The sequence below is a fragment of the Podarcis bocagei genome, assembly GCF_964188305.1.
Source record: "Podarcis bocagei genome assembly, chromosome: 7".
Classification (NCBI taxonomy): Eukaryota; Metazoa; Chordata; class Lepidosauria; order Squamata; family Lacertidae; genus Podarcis; species Podarcis bocagei.
In genome coordinates, this window is record NC_138132.1 from 75958556 (window position 1) to 75976511 (window position 17956).

The 17956-nt window shown below is 47.1% G+C and overlaps 1 protein-coding gene across 1 annotated transcript in view; it reads left to right on the forward strand.

Annotated features, from left to right (window-relative positions):
• The window catches only part of PERM1 (PPARGC1 and ESRR induced regulator, muscle 1), a 74310-nt gene that overhangs the window by 19928 nt on the left and 36426 nt on the right, over positions 1 to 17956 (forward strand). The window lies entirely within an intron of this gene.

Genomic DNA, 17956 nt, shown 5'->3' on the forward strand with positions numbered 1-17956 from the left:
TCCACTCTAGCTCGTAGTGGCTAAGAGCCCTCCCACCTGGCCCATTCCTTGGACCACTCCTTACGCAAGCTCCCTTGGGTGCTATTAAAAGTGTGTGGAGTTCCCAGCAGCCTCGGAGGGAAGAAAGACGAGGAAACAGGCGAAAGTTTCAGGGGAAGGAAGGAAGGAAGTTAGGTAGGTAGGAAGGAAAGCAGACAGTGGAGGGAGGGAGGGAAGGAGGAAAGCACACAAGGGCACAAGGAATCGTGGGGGGCGCTGATACAGATCCTTACCAAGGGTGCAAGGGAGCCTAGATATGTCTCTCACAGTAGGGGTAGAGCATATACAACAGAGTTAGTAGCCTAGCCATCGGTAGACAATCCATGGCCCTAGAGACAAGCCTTGTAGACTTGGCAGCCCTTAAGTAGGCAAGCTGTCTCCTGGGGAATCTTGTATGCTCAGTGATCAGAACCAGGGAGGAGATCCTGATAGAACCTTTCCAGGGTTCTTTGAAGAAATGCTGTTTTGAATGCCACTGATTTAACTGGTACATCCGTGTGCATGCCAATAATGTCTATGTGTCTCTTCTGCTTGTGGGAGGGTGAGCCAGAATCGAGAGGCAGATTGCATAGAGCCAAGGGAAATGGGAGGAGGGCATGGGCTAGGAAAGAGGCTTTATTGACACATGACTGCAGCTCAGCTATCCTGAGCTGTGTGGGTGGCTCCGTGCGGATGCCTGCCAGGCTCCTCTTTTCCCAGACACGAAGCAGACGGCTTGTCACACAAAGAAAGTGGTCATTATGGGACTCTCTCTCTCTCTCTCTCTCTCTCTCTCTGTGTGTGTGTGTGTGTGTGTCTCCCTCGTCCCTTCTCCCTGCCAAAGCTGCAAACAGTAGAAGTTCATTTTCAAAGGAGCGGGGATGGGCCACACATCAATTCATGACCTGCCAATGCTTTTGTTTTTTTAAAAAAAATGGGGCCTGGGGTGAACCTGTGATGTGTGTTGGGGAATGTGGAGGGGCAAAGGGCTCTACTCTAGAGCATGGGTAGGCAAACTAAGGCCCGGGGGCCAGATCCGGCCCAATTGCCTTCTAAATCTGGCCCACGGACGGTCCAAGAATCAGTGTGTTTCTACATGAGTAGAATGTGTGTTTTTATTTAAAATGCATCTCTGGGTTATTTGTGGGGCATAGGAATTCCCTCTAAAATATAGTCTGGCCCCCCACAAGGTCTGAGGGACAGTGGACCGGCCCCCTGCTGAAAAGGATTGATGACCCCTGCTCTATAGAGATGAGTTTCCTGGAATGCTAATAGGGGGCAGTAATGGAGGTGGCACAAGGTGAAGTGCTTTGTGCATACGTATGTGCTCATGTGCATGCACACACAAGAACAGCCTGCTGGATCAGGCCAATAGCCCATATAGTCCAACTTTCTGTTCTCACGGTGACCAACTAGATACCTGTGCTAAGCCTGCAAGCACAGCAGTACTCTAGCAACTGGTATTCAGAAGCATCACTGTCTCCAGCGGTGGAGGCGGAACATAGTCATCAGGGATAGTAGCCATTGATAGCCTTGTCCTCTGTGAATTTGTCCTATCCTCTTTTAAAGCCATCCAAGTCGGTGGCCATCCTTGCCTCTTGTGGGAGTGAGTTCCATAGTTTAATTGTGTGCTGTGTGAAGAAGCACTTGCTTTTCTTCTGGCTTGAATTTTCCAGCTTTGATAGATTTCCCAAAGTTCTACAGAGAAAAGCCTTTTTCTCTCTCTATCTGCTTTATCCATGCCATGCTTAATTTTATACTCCTCTATTCTGTCACCTCTTACTTGCCTTTTCTCCTAATGAAGAAGCCCCAAATGTTGTAACCCTTCCTCTTAGGGGAGTTGCTCCATACCCTTGATTGTTTCAGCTGCCCCTTACTGAACCCTTCCACCCTTTGGAGAAACAGGGACTTAACATTTAAATATTAAGGAATAATTTAAGATTTTAGAAAAAAGAGAGAGACAGAGAAGGGAGGTAAGGAAAGTGTTCTTTGCTGCACTGATGACTACTGTATAATCTTCCCCATGCCACCTCATGTACACACTAAACTAAAGGCAAATGAAGTCAAAGGGTTGTATCCAAATCAGTCATAATCAGTGTAGATCCACTCAAGATAATCCATATGACTAACTTAGGTCCATTAATTTCAGGGTGTCTCCTCTGAGTAGCACTTAGCTGCATAAAACCCAAATAACTTTTGCATTCTGATTTCCCCCTTCCAAATCTCTTTCCAGGGCCACTCCAAGGAGCAGGGAACCTTCCCCCCCCCCTTTCCTCTTTCCTCCTCCTCTTTCTTTTTTAAAAGTTCGTCTCATTTTATTTTTCTGAAGTTAAACAGCCCTCAGAATGAATGCATTAACTGGTACCCTGGAAGCCTGACTCATTTTTATGATAGCACGAGCTTGACTTTAAAAAAATAGAAAAGAAAGAAAAAAGAGCAGGGAAGGGAGAGGGAAAGACACAAGGTTTTTATTCTCCTCTCCCATCCAGGGCCAAGTGAAATGGGAGTTATTTGATAATATTTATGGTGTCTCCAGTTGCAGATGACAGTGCTGCATTACTGAAATGGCTCACGGGATGGAGGAGCCAGAGAAGGATCATGTCTGCATGACAGGCTGAGTAGATGCTTACATAAGGCAGAGCTTTGGGCTGATGATTTGCTTTAGCTGTGACCAGGGGGGAGGGGAAACCCACCCCCTGGGCCAACTTTGACAAGTGAACATGACAACACACCTGTCACATGGCAACATGACGCCATATAATTGGTGAATTGCCCTGCCCCACCTGTCAAAATCCCTTGCATGGGGTTCCCAAACACCCCAAAGCTAGCTGGCTATCAAGGATTTGGGAACCGCAACAGAAGCAGCAATGCAAATCCTGTGGTTGGTGCTTTGGGGATCACTGAGCAAATCTCTCTTGCAGCTGATGTCGGGGGCCGGGGAGGTTTCTCTCTTCCCTCCCCGCAACATAAGAATATAGTAAAGGTAAAGGGACCCATGACCATTAGGTCCAGTCGCAAACGACTCTGGGGTTGTGGCACTCATCTCACTTTACTGGCCAAGGAAGCCGGCATACAGCTTCCGGGTAATGGCGAACCAGAGCAGCGCACGGAAACGCTGTTTACCTTCCCGCCGGAGCGGTACCTATTTATCTACTTGCACTTTGACGTCCTTTCAAACTGCTAGGTTGGCAGGAGCAACAGCTCACCCCGTCACAGGGATTCGAACCGCCGACCTTCTGATCGGCAAGCCCTAGACTCTGTGGTTTAGACCACAGACCGCCTCTGAAAAGTTTGGAAACTTCAGCTGGTGCAAAAACATTCCTTGTCATTCATGTCTTTGGCTGATTAAACCATCTATGGTGTTTTAAACGTTTTTTTGGGGGGGTTGGTTTGGGGGGTTTTCATGTTTTTCGGTTTTAAGTTGTGTACTGGGGGGGTTTAGTGTGTAAACTGGCCTGTGGTCATTGGATGAAGGGCAGTATATAAATTTAATAAATAAATAGCATAAGACAAGCCAGTTGGAGCAAGCCAATGGCCCATCTAGTTCAGCATCTTGTTCCCACAAGATGCTAGCCAATCAGCTGCCCATATGAAAAGCTCACAAGAAGAACCTGAACAAAATAGCCTGGCGCGCTCTGGTCCATGGGGTCACAAAGAGTCGGACACGACTAAATAACAACTTGTTATCACATTTGTGTTCTCCATCTCTGGAGATGCCAGAGATTGAATTTGGGAACTTCTGCATGAGGGAACCTGGGAACTTCTGTTCTGTATTCAGCTGTGGCTCCTTTCTAAGTGCACATCTCAGGCTTGAACAGGACACGCAGGAGCCATGGAAATTCTGCCCTGCCCTCCCACTCACTTCCAAATTTCAGTTTGGGGCTTAGTTTAGATGACCTGAGTGACCTATCCTGGAGGATGATGGGCTGTTGAGTGCAGTATTTGATATTTGGCAGTGGGTGTATACAGACTTTGCCCAGGTTGCACACACAGTACTCTGGACAGAATTAATCTCCCTGTGAATTTCAGCTTTCTTTTCTTCTGTCTTAAAAACACAACCACCAAGTTTCTAGTCTTTAACAATGAAAAAGATTTGGTTGAAAGTGTAATCCTGAGGTTCCGGCTGTGTTGATCCCTCATTATTCAGGTGAGTGGAGGAATTGCACCCAGGACTCTGTCCCAGCATTGTGCTGAACTGGCTGGCAGAATAAGATTTGCAGAAATCAGAGGCCAGGGCTTCAGCATTTTGCTTGTCCCTATCTGCCAGGCTCTATGCACCCCATTTAAACCACATCCGTCCCCTCCTAACAATCCTGGGGACTGTAGTTTACCCCACACCAAGGTAAAATTCTCAGCACCCTTAACAAACTACTGTCCCCAGGGTTCTTTGAGGGAAGACGTGTGCTTTAAATGTATGAAGTGCACACGCTATATAGTTGCCAGTGCACTGCCGAAGGCTGGAAGGTAAACAGAAAGGCTGGCAGTTCTCCTGCTCTTTGTGGGGAAAGCTGTACTGCCGCCCTCATCCCAGATGCAGACCTCACATGAACCAAATCAGCTTCCCGTTTGGTTGTGTGCGCTCCAACCCACAAAGTGAACTTCTGAGCCCAACAAAGAGAGACACAGGCTGTGTCAACTAACTGGAAGGACAGAGGAAGGAGAAGGGAGGAAAGTGGCTGGCGGGGAGGCAATGCTGGCAAAAGGAGAGACAAAGATACTTCATTTAAGGGAAACCTCCGACTGGATTGAGGCTAAGGCAGCATATGCATTACAGTTTACTCCCACTGCTGGTGTCTGAGGCTGAGTACTCACAATGTTAGCATTTCTTGAGAAATGCTGTTGCTCAATGTGTTTTGTCCCAAACCAACTTCACTCAGTTCGAAAAAGCAAGCCATGGTTAAACTAGGGTGTGTGCATTTGAGACATCGGTTGTGAATGCACAGATGCAAGCACATGTGCATATGATGGCTTCATTGAATAGGAATTTGGGCAGGGGATGCAGGTGAAGGGAAACTAAACAGGTAATGCACATCGAGTGAAGACATCCCCCCACCCGTGTGCACAGGAATGCAAAAATGTGACTCAAATGCAGTCAGGCATGGGGTGGGGAATGGCCTTGCTCAACTACTGTGTATATCGCAAAAGGATACTTGCATAGGACACACTCCCATTTACTTTCCTTCCAGTGCACCCCCACCATTGGTTTAGGAAGCCATGTACACATGACATTATTTGTTTAATTTATATTCCACCCTTCCTCCCCAGGGAGCGCGGGGCAGCAAACAGATAACACAATTTAAAAACAAAAACAGTCTAAAACACAATTACAAACATCCCAAAGCAGAAGGCTCCAGGTTCAGTCTCAAATGGTATCTCCGGGTAGGGTTGTGAAGTATCACCTGCCTGGGAAACCCTGCAGAACTGTTGACAGCCAGGGTTTTCTGCGGGTTGATGTTTGTTCCGATTCAGCAACAAGCAGCGTTTTTCCTGGGGAAAGCGTTGCTACGTGTGTGCATGGGGGCGGGGTGGGGGGGACACCTCTCGGCCCTGTGACTTGAAATCAGGGACCAACAGAAGTGTGCATGGGACTTCAGTGTGTAGACAACACAGAACCAGATAGTCCGACTCCAGAAGGCGGCTTCCTGTTTTCCTAGAATCCGCTCTCCCCGTGCACGCACAGCGCTCCTGCGTCCTGGGCGACGCAATAGCTGTTCGCTGGCGGTGTTGTGAGGTTGGTTGGTTGGTTGGGTGTGTGTTTGCTTGCGCGCGCGCTTCTCTAAACCGGGCGGCTGGGCGAGCGCACCGCACGGCAACCCTCCCCTCGCGCGCCCTCTTTGGGAGCCGAGGCCTTCTTGGGGATGGGAACGAAACAAAAGGAGGCACACGTGAGGCTCCTCCTCCTTTCCCCTGTGCTGCGCTCGCTCTCTCAGTCACGCGGCCGGCTTGCTTTTGCCCTCCTGCTCCTCCCTCTTTCCTAGCTGCGCTCTCCTTCGCTCAGTCGCGTGGCCCTGGCTCAGCCCTCGGTGGCGCGTGCGGGCCGTGCGCTCTCCCTTTCGCCCTCCTCGCCCCCACCACCTCAGTCCTCGAGACCCGCAGCTGGTTACGTGCGCGTGGCAGATCCAAGGCAGGGCCCAGTTTTCCATGCATAGGCTGTAGTTTAAAGAAGAAGAAAAGTGGGGGAGGGGGAAAGCATTTGAGAGGTGGCGCGGTGTAGTGGTTATACTCGAGGATTGGAACGAGGCCATGGGTTCAAGATCCCCACGTAACCTCGAATTGTGACTTTCGGCTAGTTTTTGTCTGTCAGGCTAGCCCACCTCGTAAGGGTGTTGTGAGGATAAAATGAGGGGGAGAAGAATTTGCCTTGAGCAGCTCCTTGAGAAAAGATGGGATATGGATGTAAAGAAGAAGAATATGTAGATGGAATGTCCCTTCTCCACACATGAATTTGTAGAGATGTGCATAGATGCTAGGAAAGGATATACTTTATTAGATATTATCCATCCTTCTGTTCTCTGGAAGAGGGAGACGGTTTCTCCAAAAGTACTGCCTCTTAAGTTACAACTTATTTATTTGCAATATTGTAAGTTTAAAAAAACCAAAAACGTGTGTCTTCTAACAATGCACATCAGGGAAAACATTAGTGAGGAAGGCACCCAAGTGGCAAAGCGCATTTCTGAGGGTGGGTGGTTAAGGAAACAGAAAATGTGTTTACCTATGGGGGGTACATCTGTCAGGGGAGAGTGACTTGTTGGTGGGATTGCTTGCCCTCCTCACTCCCCTCTTCCACTTACTACTATCATGCACAAAGTGTTGGCGTTAGCATTCCATCTAACACTCAGCTCCCAAAAGAGACATATTTTAGTCCAAGAGCCCATCTCATCCAACATCTTGTTTTCCACAAGTTGCCAATCAGATGCTTTTGGGAAGCCTACAAACCGTATTATGAAGGCAACAGACCTATGAACATAAGAAGTGACCCTACACTAACTGGCAGTGGCACTCGAGAGTGGGAGTCCAGTTCCTACCTGGAGATGTCAGGGCTGGGGGGTTGAACTTGGACCTTCTGCATTCTCTAACTACTGCGCTACCGCCCTTCCCTTCCTAATTCAGCATAACTTGCTCTGCTGATCATGAGAAGGAACAAGGAACTATATAGAACAGAGCATGTGACACTGCTTTACACGTAGTAAGACTGTATGCCTACCCAGCCCGGTGCTCTCTATTTTGTCTGGCAGTGAAAGGTCCCAGCCAGGCCCATAGCTCCCTGTAAAAGAACTTAGGAAATGGTCTTATGGACCACCTAGCTCACTGGCAATAACTCGTCCTTTTGTCACTACTTTGTCTAATGGTGGGGCCGGCACAGTTCCCAGCGCACCAACTGTTGTCCCATCATAAGAAGCTGCCTTCTACTGACTCAGACCATTGGTACATCCAGCTCAGCTTTGTCTACACGGACTGGCAGTGGCTCTCCAGGGTTTCGGGCAGGGGGCACTCCCAGCCTTATTTGGAGATATGAGGGATTGAACCTAGGGCCTTCTGCAGGCAAAGCAGGTGATCTAACCCCTGAACTATGGTCCACCCCAAATGCCAAGGATTGAATTTGGCATGTAGCCATATTACAGTAGAAAGACCCAATGGTGTGACTCAGTATGAGGCTTCGTCATAATGCCATTATCCCCCACACCTTTTGCTTCTCCCTCTATTTTGTGGGGCAGGGGCATTCGTATGCCATATGCAGTTAAGTGCACATGTCATCAAGTTTTGTGTTTTTAAGGCTAGCAAAGAGAAATGCATCTACTGTTACCACTGGCTTTACTTGGATTTTATGTATATTTTAATATTTATCTGATTTTACATAGGTTTTCCCCCCAACACATTAATGTTGGGAGTGTTACTCTCTAAGACCGCTTGGGTTTCCTTGGATGGGAAGAGTGGTCTATGAATGATTGCAACCAGTGATAAGAAATAAATAATATTTTGCACTTAACTCTGCATCCAGCCATCCATTCCACGGGCACAGGATAGGATTAGCAATATTAGGGAACCAGTGCCCCCTTTCCTCCTTTTCTTTGTAATAACCCCACTGTCTGAAAAAGCCCAGTAAAAAAAAAGAAATCTACATTCTGGAATCTTTCCAGTTTTGACTCACTGGAGGTCAAACATCTCATCGCAGGGAAAACAGCTACAGGAAGCTGGTGGGGAGAAGGAAGGCAGGCACAGGAGTGGGGCAGGCGGGCGGGGGAGCTGTCAGGAGGCCTCTGAAGCTTTTACGTTCCCAGAACTCAGCAGGCCTGCAGCTTTCTACCCTGTTAATCCTTTCCAAGTTCCGTCCTTGCTGTAAGGCATGCGTTGTTACGAAATCTGCAAAGACCAGGTCTGCCTGCCAAAAAAGGAGAACTAGTCTGTTGTGTCCACCAACAGTTCAAAATGCTCTCACAACTCCAAAAAGGCACAGGCTGCGGTTTTATTTAAAACAAAAACAAAAAACCTTGAAATTGTTTCAAACCAACAAACAAGCCACCAAACTGTCCTTTTGGGATGACATCCGTTTGACAAAATAATTAACCTGATGTATTTTATACATGACAAAATAATTAAGCTGGTCTGCTTTAGGCTGGTTTGGGAAGCAATATCTTTTTTAAAAATAAAAAAAACTATAACTATGCATGGGTTAGCTGCAGATGGATTTTTAAAAACCCTTTGCACATGCTCGTATGTACTTTTGTCTTTGTTACATCATACAAGTTAATTATACCCTTGGCATTCCCCCCCCCCCGGCAAAAACAAACAAAGCAAAGACGTTTTGTGGGCCCTGGGCGCAATGAATTATAATTATAAACTCCAGAAAATGAGAGCCAAATTATAATTATCCAAGTGTGGGATGGGAGTGCATACCTACAGAGATTCAGCAAAGAGCATGTTCAGTGGTGGGATTCTGTCCTGGCAGTGACTCGAAATCACATTATGTCACTTTTTGTGGAAAAAAAGCAGCTAATAATTAAATATATTAATAATAATAAAATGTGCTTCAGAGCATGTCCATTTTCGTGGCCACTGTGTTGCCTATCCCACAGCATCTGGGATTTTAGGGTATAGGTATTCTGGTCAGGAAGTGCAGAATTGACCTCTAGCATGTTTCTCTATATTTATTACACCTTGCCTCCAAGGAGTTCAAAGCGGTGTACCTGGTTCTCCTCCCTGTTTTATCCTCACAACAACCCTGTGAGGTAGTTTAGGCTGAGAGGCAATGGCTGGCGCAAGCTCCCACCCAGTGAGCTTCATGCCCAAATGATGGTGTCGGACTAGGGACTCAGGCTAGACTGGTAAAGAAAAAGAGATCTATATGTGTGGCATATGCAATATAACATTGTGCCACCAAGATGGCAATGTGGAGCCCTGTTTTTCTCTACCTGTTTTCCCTGTTTAAATTTACAATGCTTTAAGCTCTGAAACGCTTCTTTGATGTGTCTAAGATCCAGCCTAGGACCTGGGAGAGACTAAAAATCTTATCCCTACTCGTCCCTGAAGCTCACTGGAGCGACCATGGGCCAGCCACTACCTCTCAACCTAACCTACCTTGCAAGGTTGTGGGGAGTAAATGAAGAGGAGGGAGAATGATGGATGCCACCTCAAGCTCTGTAGAAAAGAAAAGGTGGGATATAAACAGCAATAAATAAACAACCGCTACACCACAGTGGCACTCTGCCCAGTTTTCAAACGCTCAATTTTTTTTGGCAGTGAACACATTTTAAAAGAATTGTGACGGCGACGCCCAGCTGCTGCGATCACACTGCTTTTCCCTTGCCACAAGCCCACCATAAACTCCAAGTGAGACCAAGCAATCGCTTCTAGCCGGATTCACTGTGTAGGCGGGAGGCCCTGGCACTTGAGGGAACGCAACACAAAACTCCCCCAGCACTGGCATTTTTCCTCCCTAATCCTGAGCCAGCAGGACCGATGCTAAACTCTTCCCAGCTGGACCTTGCCGTTACACGCATAATCATTCCCCCCCCCCCGACCAATTCTCTCCCTGCTTGGCCCAGTTACTGCATCTGTGGGCCAGACGCCCCTGTGCAGACTTGGAAAGCGAACAGAAACCTCCCCACTTGCTCCAGGCAGAGGCATGGACGTCTTGGCAGCTCCGGAGACCATGTGCGTCAAAGTGAGCCTTTAAGTCATGTGGGATTTCTAAAGGCTGTTGTGGAAGGGCTTGGCCCTTCGTCAATCAGGGGAACCGCTGAGGGAGAAGGACAGTGAGGGGGGGGTGCCTTTCACCTCCCTTCCACCAGTGTGCATGCGCGCGCGTACACACACACACCCCAAGGTCACAGCCACACTATATGTTTAAAACGCATTTCACACATTTATTCAGCTGGTTCATTTCATGGAGATCTTCCCATTTCCAAGGATAATCTGGACATAATTGGGATTTAAGGAACTGGTGGGAATAGAATTCCAGATGCAGGGTGTGGGGCAGTGGTTACCCCACTCTGTGAGGACAAAACACACTACACATGCTCCGGGGTCCCCCCTGTGTTTCTTACCCCTCCTTTCACCATAAGGTTCCAGGGAAATGTAAGAGCAATTTATAATTTAACATCTTAAAGACAAGGGCACCCCAGAGCATGTGCAGAGCTTGGCTCCTTTCACAGCAAGGAACCACATGCCCTCTACCGTTCACACACACTTCTGAAACTAAAGGAAGAGCAGTACTTCTTGGTCATAAGATACCCTGGCATATCCTTCTTTAAAAATAAAGAACCTCAAACAAACTTCTCTGCCCTCAGGGTTCTTTGGCACCAATAAAGCAAGCTTTGGAGCGCTTGAATTCGGAAGGAAAGAACAATCTCCCAAGAGATAAAAACATTAAGCCTCCCCCCCCCCCAGCCCCAGTTTCCTGGTGCACATTTCTTTCAAGCAGTGTGCTTGGGCCTTTTTAACTGTTTAAAATGTAGACATTCGGCAGGAACAGCCCTTCCCCTATTAATGTATTACTGGGCTAAGGAAAAGATTCCCATATGGAGGATTCCTGCCTGCCATTGCTGCTGTTAAGGGTTAGAGGGGTGGGGTGGGAATTACTTTGGTAAATTGGCAATTCTACCCAGAAGTATCCATAAGCAACATGTGACCCGGTGGGTGGATATTTCAGGGAAGCCTACAGTATTTTGGCAAACCATAGGGAGGACCTGCTTAATGCTAAGAGCTGTTCATCTGTGGAACTGACTGCCTCAGGAGGTCATGGGCTCTCCTTCACTGGAGGTATTTAAGCAGAGGCCAGATGGCTATTGACAGGTGGGGTGGATGGGGGGTGCTGTAGTGGCACCCTGCGTCTGCAGATCCTGCATTCAGCAGCGGGCTGTGTTGGATGACCTCCTATTGTTATACAGTGGTACCTCGGGTTAAGAACTTAATTCGTTCTGGAGGTCTGTTCTTAACCTGAAATGGTTCTTAACCTGAGCTAATGGGGCCTCCCACTGCTGCCGTGCAGCTGCTGCATGATTTCTGTTCTCATCCTGAAGCAAATTTCTTAACCCGAAGTACTACTTCTGGGTTAGCGGAGTCTGTAACCTGAAGCGTCTGTAACCCGAGGTACCACTGTATATTTTTCATATATAACAATAACACGCAAAAGTTACAACACAAAGAAATTATATTTGTTTTGCCTGGTATACAGTGCGCTACCTTTTGTGTCGGTCTTCTTATTGACAGTGTCAATAAGAATGTGAAGAGGAGGCACTGTTCCACCTCAGCTGATCAAGGCTCTCCAGGAGAGTTCTTGTGAAGCAGGTGTTGAGGTCCCAGTTTGACCAGCACTTGGCCCAGGGCCTGCCCCCGGTGTGATTCAGAGCAGGCCCCATTCCTGCCCCCTATGACAGCTGGGTAAGGTTGATTTCATTCCCCTTCTTGTTCCCGATGTAGATCTTCACTATCCCCTTGTTCCTGACATTCACTTCCTGCCTTGGTCCTTATGTTGATCTTAATCCCACCTCAACCCCCACCAGCCTTGTTCCTGATTTAGATCTCCACTCCTCACTTCTCTGGAAGGGAATAAAAAGCATTTTCTGCTTCACCTGAGGTGCCCAAATGCCTTGGGTCCAGCCCTATCTTGAAGGAATCCATACCTCTGTCCTATGATACCATCTATATTTGTCTGTCCCATTCCTCTTTCCATTAAGAGGCGTTGCCACATTAAAACTTTCCATTCTTGAAATGTTCCTCTCTTCTTCGCTTCTCCGACTTTTTGCTGTTACCTGTCTAGCTGCAACTCATATCATTTATGACATCTCTTTACAGGGAACATCTGAATTTTGGTCATCAAATATGGTTCACAACGTCAATGTCAGGAAAGGATCTATTTGGTGGATTAAGCTTAATGTTAACTTCTAGAGCCAATGTGGTGCAGTGGTTAGAGTGCTGGACTCGTAAGGCCAAGGTCTAAATCCCCACTCAGCCATGGAGCTCATTAGGTGAACTTGAGCCAGTCACTAACTGGGCCCATCCATAGTTCGGCTTAATCTGGATTGTGAACTGCTTGTGCTTCCTTTTAATTCCCCCTGGTCCACATGACATTCTCCTCCAACTGGCCCACACTTTCTGATCCCTAACATGGCCTCTGCTATCAACACAGCTCTCCTGTTCGGATTTTCAAAGCATGAGGAATCTCTGAATTTAAGGAGGAGAAAGTGGGGGAGAGCAAAGTTGGAGAATGAGGGAGAATTAAAGGGGATCACAATCCACATTAAACTGAGGTATGGACGGGACCTCTCTCTGCCTAACCTACCTCACAGGGTTGTTGTGAGGATAAAACAGAGAGGTGAAGTAGGTGTGCCACCTAGAGCTCCTTGGAGAAAAGGTGGAAGGGAAATACAATGATGCTGATGGCGGCGGCGATGGTGATTATGCTGTCCCTCAGGCAGCCTCTTTCTTTTTGGAACCAGCTGAAAACAACAGACAGAAACTCAGTTTAGGAAATATTTGTGCGTGGGGGAACTTCACCTGTTATACAGCAGCCTGGCAATATAAATGTGCAGGTGTCCTATGTTTATAGAAGGAAGTGGGGAAGGTAGCCATCTCCTTTCTGCCGGGTTTGCTTTGTACAGCGTCTTTTGTGCATCAGTATCCATTGCACTGCTCAAAACCCTTAAACCCCAAAGGCCTGACAAGCCTAGAATAAATACACACACATGCAGAGACACAATTCGTGACTTGTTCAGAGCTGGGTGGCGGCGGCGGTGGATGGGCTGAGGGGGAAGAAGGGGGGGGACGGTTAGCAAAATTTCCTGTTGGCCTCCCTTTCTGAAAAAAGAAGGTGTGCTGTTTGTTCAAGGCTATCCAAACATTTGCAAAAGTTCTGGCAGCCAGGGAATGCGCAAGGCGGTGTGTCCTAGGCGTGGGAAAGTGGTGCTCTCCTCAACCTTTTGCAAGCCTCGTCTCTCTCCCCCCCCCCCCGCCCCCTCCCTCAGGCAAGCAAGCGGTTCAATTAAAAAAAAAAAAGAACCCAGTGCCAAGAGATTTATTGAGCTGATAATGACAGCTTCAGTCAGCAGTAAGCAGACTTAGGAGAGAGAGAGGCAAGGAGGAGGAGGGAAGGAGAGGGGGAAGAGGAGAGAGACTCCAGATCACAGGAGAAAGAAAGAGATGAAGTGTACACATGAGCCAGGAAGGATCTGGTGTCAGAGGAAGGTGAGAGAATGGAGAAGCAAACCTGCTGTTGTTAGCTGGTTTCGGTGGTTAATCTCTAGGATGAAAGCTGTCAGGGAGAAGGGTAGAGTTGCCACTGTTCTGGCCATGGCCTCCTGGTACTTTGAAAGCCAAACTTTCCCAGACTGCTGACACACACAGTTGTGTCCCCCCCCCCACCTACCCACCCACCCCCTTTGACTGAGAGTTCAATCTTACACCAGCATTAAAAAAGCAAAAGCCAAGAGCTTGCTTATAGAATGGTTCCTTTCCTTGTGTATCTAAATCATGGATTTGGGGTGGGAAGGAGGCTTCTTCCGGAACATTTCCTCATGCAGAAGCACAACAGGCACCCTCTTCTGCATTAGAAGTGACCAAGTGATGATGTGATTCAGCCTTTGTCAAGTTTTCATGCCCTCCACATGTTTTGGGCTTCAGCTCGTGGCCAGCCCAGCCAACCCAATTTTGTGGCAGGCTTTTCTTCCCGCACTCGCACCCCCCACAACACCGCCAAAGTGGAAGCTGATTGGAGGAGGCCAGCCCAGAGCAGTGATTCATGCAGAAACACAGTGAGAGCATTCTCTTGCTCCATTGGGAGCAAGGCAATGTTGCAATCCCACCCAGTTTCACAGGCACAGCAGAATAACCCTGCCTGCTCTTTCATAGAGGCTGAATGAAGGAGGCAAGACCAATATATTTTCTTATTTAAGTCATTTATTGTTCATGGTGATCCAGAAATTCTCCAGGACTCATGATGCACAAATGTGTCCTGGAATACAGTAAATCTCATTAGGCGAAGGGCTTCAGCTCAGTGGTAGAGTGTCTAGTTTGCATGCTTTGCATGCAGAAGGTCGAGTTCAAACTCAGACATCTCCAGGTAAGGCTAGGAAATATTCTCTGTCTGAAACCCTGGAGAGCTGCTGCCAGTCAGTGAAGACAATACTAAGCTAGATGGACCAACTGATTCTAGTTTTGACCCCCAACCTCCTCTCTGCTGAGTTCTATAAGTGGCAACTCTAAGAGTAAGAAGGAGGAAGTTGACAGGCTATGCCACTCCCTGTACTGGATGTAAGAAATAAGGCAGGCTGGCAGGTTACTGACTGATGTCAGACTGTGGGACAGTGGCTCATTCATCCTAATAGACCAAACTCCATTGCAATCTGTCTGTCTTATAAAGTGCCACAAAACTCAATAGAAACTGCAGGAGGGGAAAGTTATGGTGCTATTTCACTTCTGTTCCTCTTTTTTATTATTTTATTTTTATTAAATTTCCATACCGACCTTCATCCGAAGATCACAGGGTGGTTTACAATATAAAAACACAAAAATTCTTACAATTAAAACAAACAAAAACAATACCCTTCCCCAGTTTAAAAGGCCATCAGTTGTCCTGGGAGAAGAGAAATGTTTTTGCCTTTAGCCCATAACAACTTTTCTAGCGAGTAGAATCAGGGGTCAGCAACCTTTTTCTGCTGTGGGCCAGTCCACCGTCCCTCAGACCATGTGGTGGGCCAGACTATATGGGGGGGGGGGATGAATGAATTCCTATGCCCCACAAATAACCCAGAGATGCATTTTAAATAAAAGCACACATTCTGCTCATGTAAAAACATGCTGATTCCCGGACCATCCGCGGGCCAGATAGAGAAGGCGATTGGGCCGCATCCTCCCCCTGAGCCTTAGGTTGCCTACCCCTGGAGTAGATCATTGCTATGATTTGAGCAGCAGATCCATGCCTGAAGATCCATGATGTCATTAAATGTTAAACATTCTCAGAAATTTACTTAAAAACAAAACAGACAATTGTTTCAGTCTGAGAAAGCTTACTTCAGAAGCCAAATGATCAAGAGGGTGGAGCTGCTTCCCTATGGGAAAAGGTTGCAGCATTTGGGGCTTTTTACTTTAGAGAAAAAACAAGGAAGAGGCAACAAGCTGAAAGTTTATAAAATTATTCATGGCATGGAGAAAGTGGATAGCGAAGTTTTTCTACCTCTCTCGTAATACTAGAACTCATGGACATCCCGTGAAGCTGAGTGCTAGAATCATAGAATCATAGAGTTGGAAGAGACCACAAGGGCCATCGAGTCCAACCCCCTGCCAAGCAGGAAACACCATCAGAGCACTCCTGACATATGGTTGTCAAGCCTCTGCTTAAAGACCTCCAAAGTAGGAGACTCCACCACACTCCTTGGCAGCAAATTCCACTGTCGAACAGCTCTTACTGTCAGGAAGTTCTTCCTAATGTTTAGGTGGAATCTTCTTTCTTGTAGTTTGGATCCATTGCTCCGTGTCCGCTTCTCTGGAGCAGCAGAAAACAACCTTTCTCCCTCCTCTATGTGACATCCTTTTAGGATTCAGATTTAGATTCAGGACAGATAAAATAAAGTGCTTATTCATGCAGCACATAGTTAAATTATGGAACCTGCTCTCACAAGAGGGAATGATGGCCACCAGCTTGGGTGGCTTTAAAAGAGGACCGGGCAAATTAATGGAAGACAAGGCTATCAATGGTTCCTGTCCCTGGTGGTGACACTCTGCCTCCACGAGCGGGGGCAATAATTCTTCTGAATACCAATTGTTGGAGACCACAGGGAAGGAGTGGGCTCTTGTGCTCAGGTCCAGCTTGCAGGTTTCTCAAAGGCACCTGGTTGCCCATTGTGAGAACAGGATGCTTGGCTAGATGGGCCATTGGTCTGATCCAGCAGGATCTTCTTATGTTTAATGCAGGCTAAGCAAAAGAAATGAAGGAATGTGCACAAAGTTGAAGAAGAGCCTTTGGCAATAAGGGATATAGGGGCTCTTCAGGGACTTGTAAAACTCCAAATCTCACAATTCCATTTTCTATCTTAGAAGGCCTTTCTCTCCTCTCCCCCTTCTAGGTATCCAGATCTGAAGAACTCGTATTGCTCTAGATTGCTCCAAAGCTTAGTTTGTGTGCCGTCCCACAGCAGGCTTCTCCCTCCACTGTTGGAGGTAGTATTCCTCTGAATACCAGTTGCTAGGAATCACAGATGGGCTGTTAGCATATTGGGACATCTGACTAACCACTGTGCAAACAGGATGCTGGACTAGATGGGCCTGTTATCTCTTCTGATGTTCTTTTGATGGGGACAAAAAAAGAAGGGGATCACCAAGTCCATGCTTTTGTGCCAGTGAGATTTGCAGCTGCATTTGGTTTGCTGCCATTGCAGTCAGGATCCAGGGTTAGATGGACCTTGATCTGGCACAGCCAGGGGGTTCTTTCATCCCCCCCCCCACTTTTAGACAGTTTAGCCAAAAGTTCATTAATGATAGCTGGGTCACCAAGACCCTGGAAAGCCCAGTTAAAGACAGCTGTGTTTGCTTTAAAAAATGGTACATTGCATTCTGACCAAGGCCATATCTTCCCACTGCACACGACATCCCTAACTTTCTACATGCAATCCCTACGGGTTTACCTGCCTTTTGTAAGTCAAAATAGTTGAGATTCACAAGTTGCTCTACTGACATGCTTTCTGCTATAGTTACTGCGTGATGCAGAGAAAGCACTCCACCCACACTCAGGGATTCTGTTATCATTTCTTCCAGGGCTCAGTTCTAATGCTTTGAATATCTGAAAAATAATGTGCTGAATATAGACTGAATACAGATACCAAGGCTGAACCTCAGTGGGAACAAGGTCCCCTCCCCAACTGCTTCTGAGGGCACACTTTCCTTCCTCAATCGCAAACACAACTCAGCTTTGCCCCTGCACTACACCTGCTGGTAAAAGTACAGTGGAACCTTGGTTTTCGAACATAATCCATTCTGGAAGACGGTTCAGCTTCCAAGACGCTCGAAAGCCAAGGTTCCACTGTAAAGACTTTCAGAGTAAGCACAGCTGTGCACATTGCACTCAAATAAGATTAGTACCGAAACAAAATTATGATTACTGTCCAGTTATGGGGAATAAATCAAAGGACAAAACTTCATTCCCACAAATTCACTTCCAAGTCAGAAAGGTTAAATTTGCAGGTGAGCAGTGCGGACAGTGGAGGAGAAAGTGCACAGAACCAACTCCAAAGGGTGGAAGAGCCACGCCTACCAATACCATGTAATAATAACCATGAAGCTAGTTCACACAGACATCTGCAGAGAGAGAAGAATGCAATTTAAAAAGAAAGAAAAGGGTCATCCTAAAAGTAGTATGAAAAATTACGGGATAAAGGTGGTGGCATTAGTGCAGCCTGGGACATGTGTCATGTGCCTCCCAAGTAGGTTTTGAACCTGAGTAACTTCA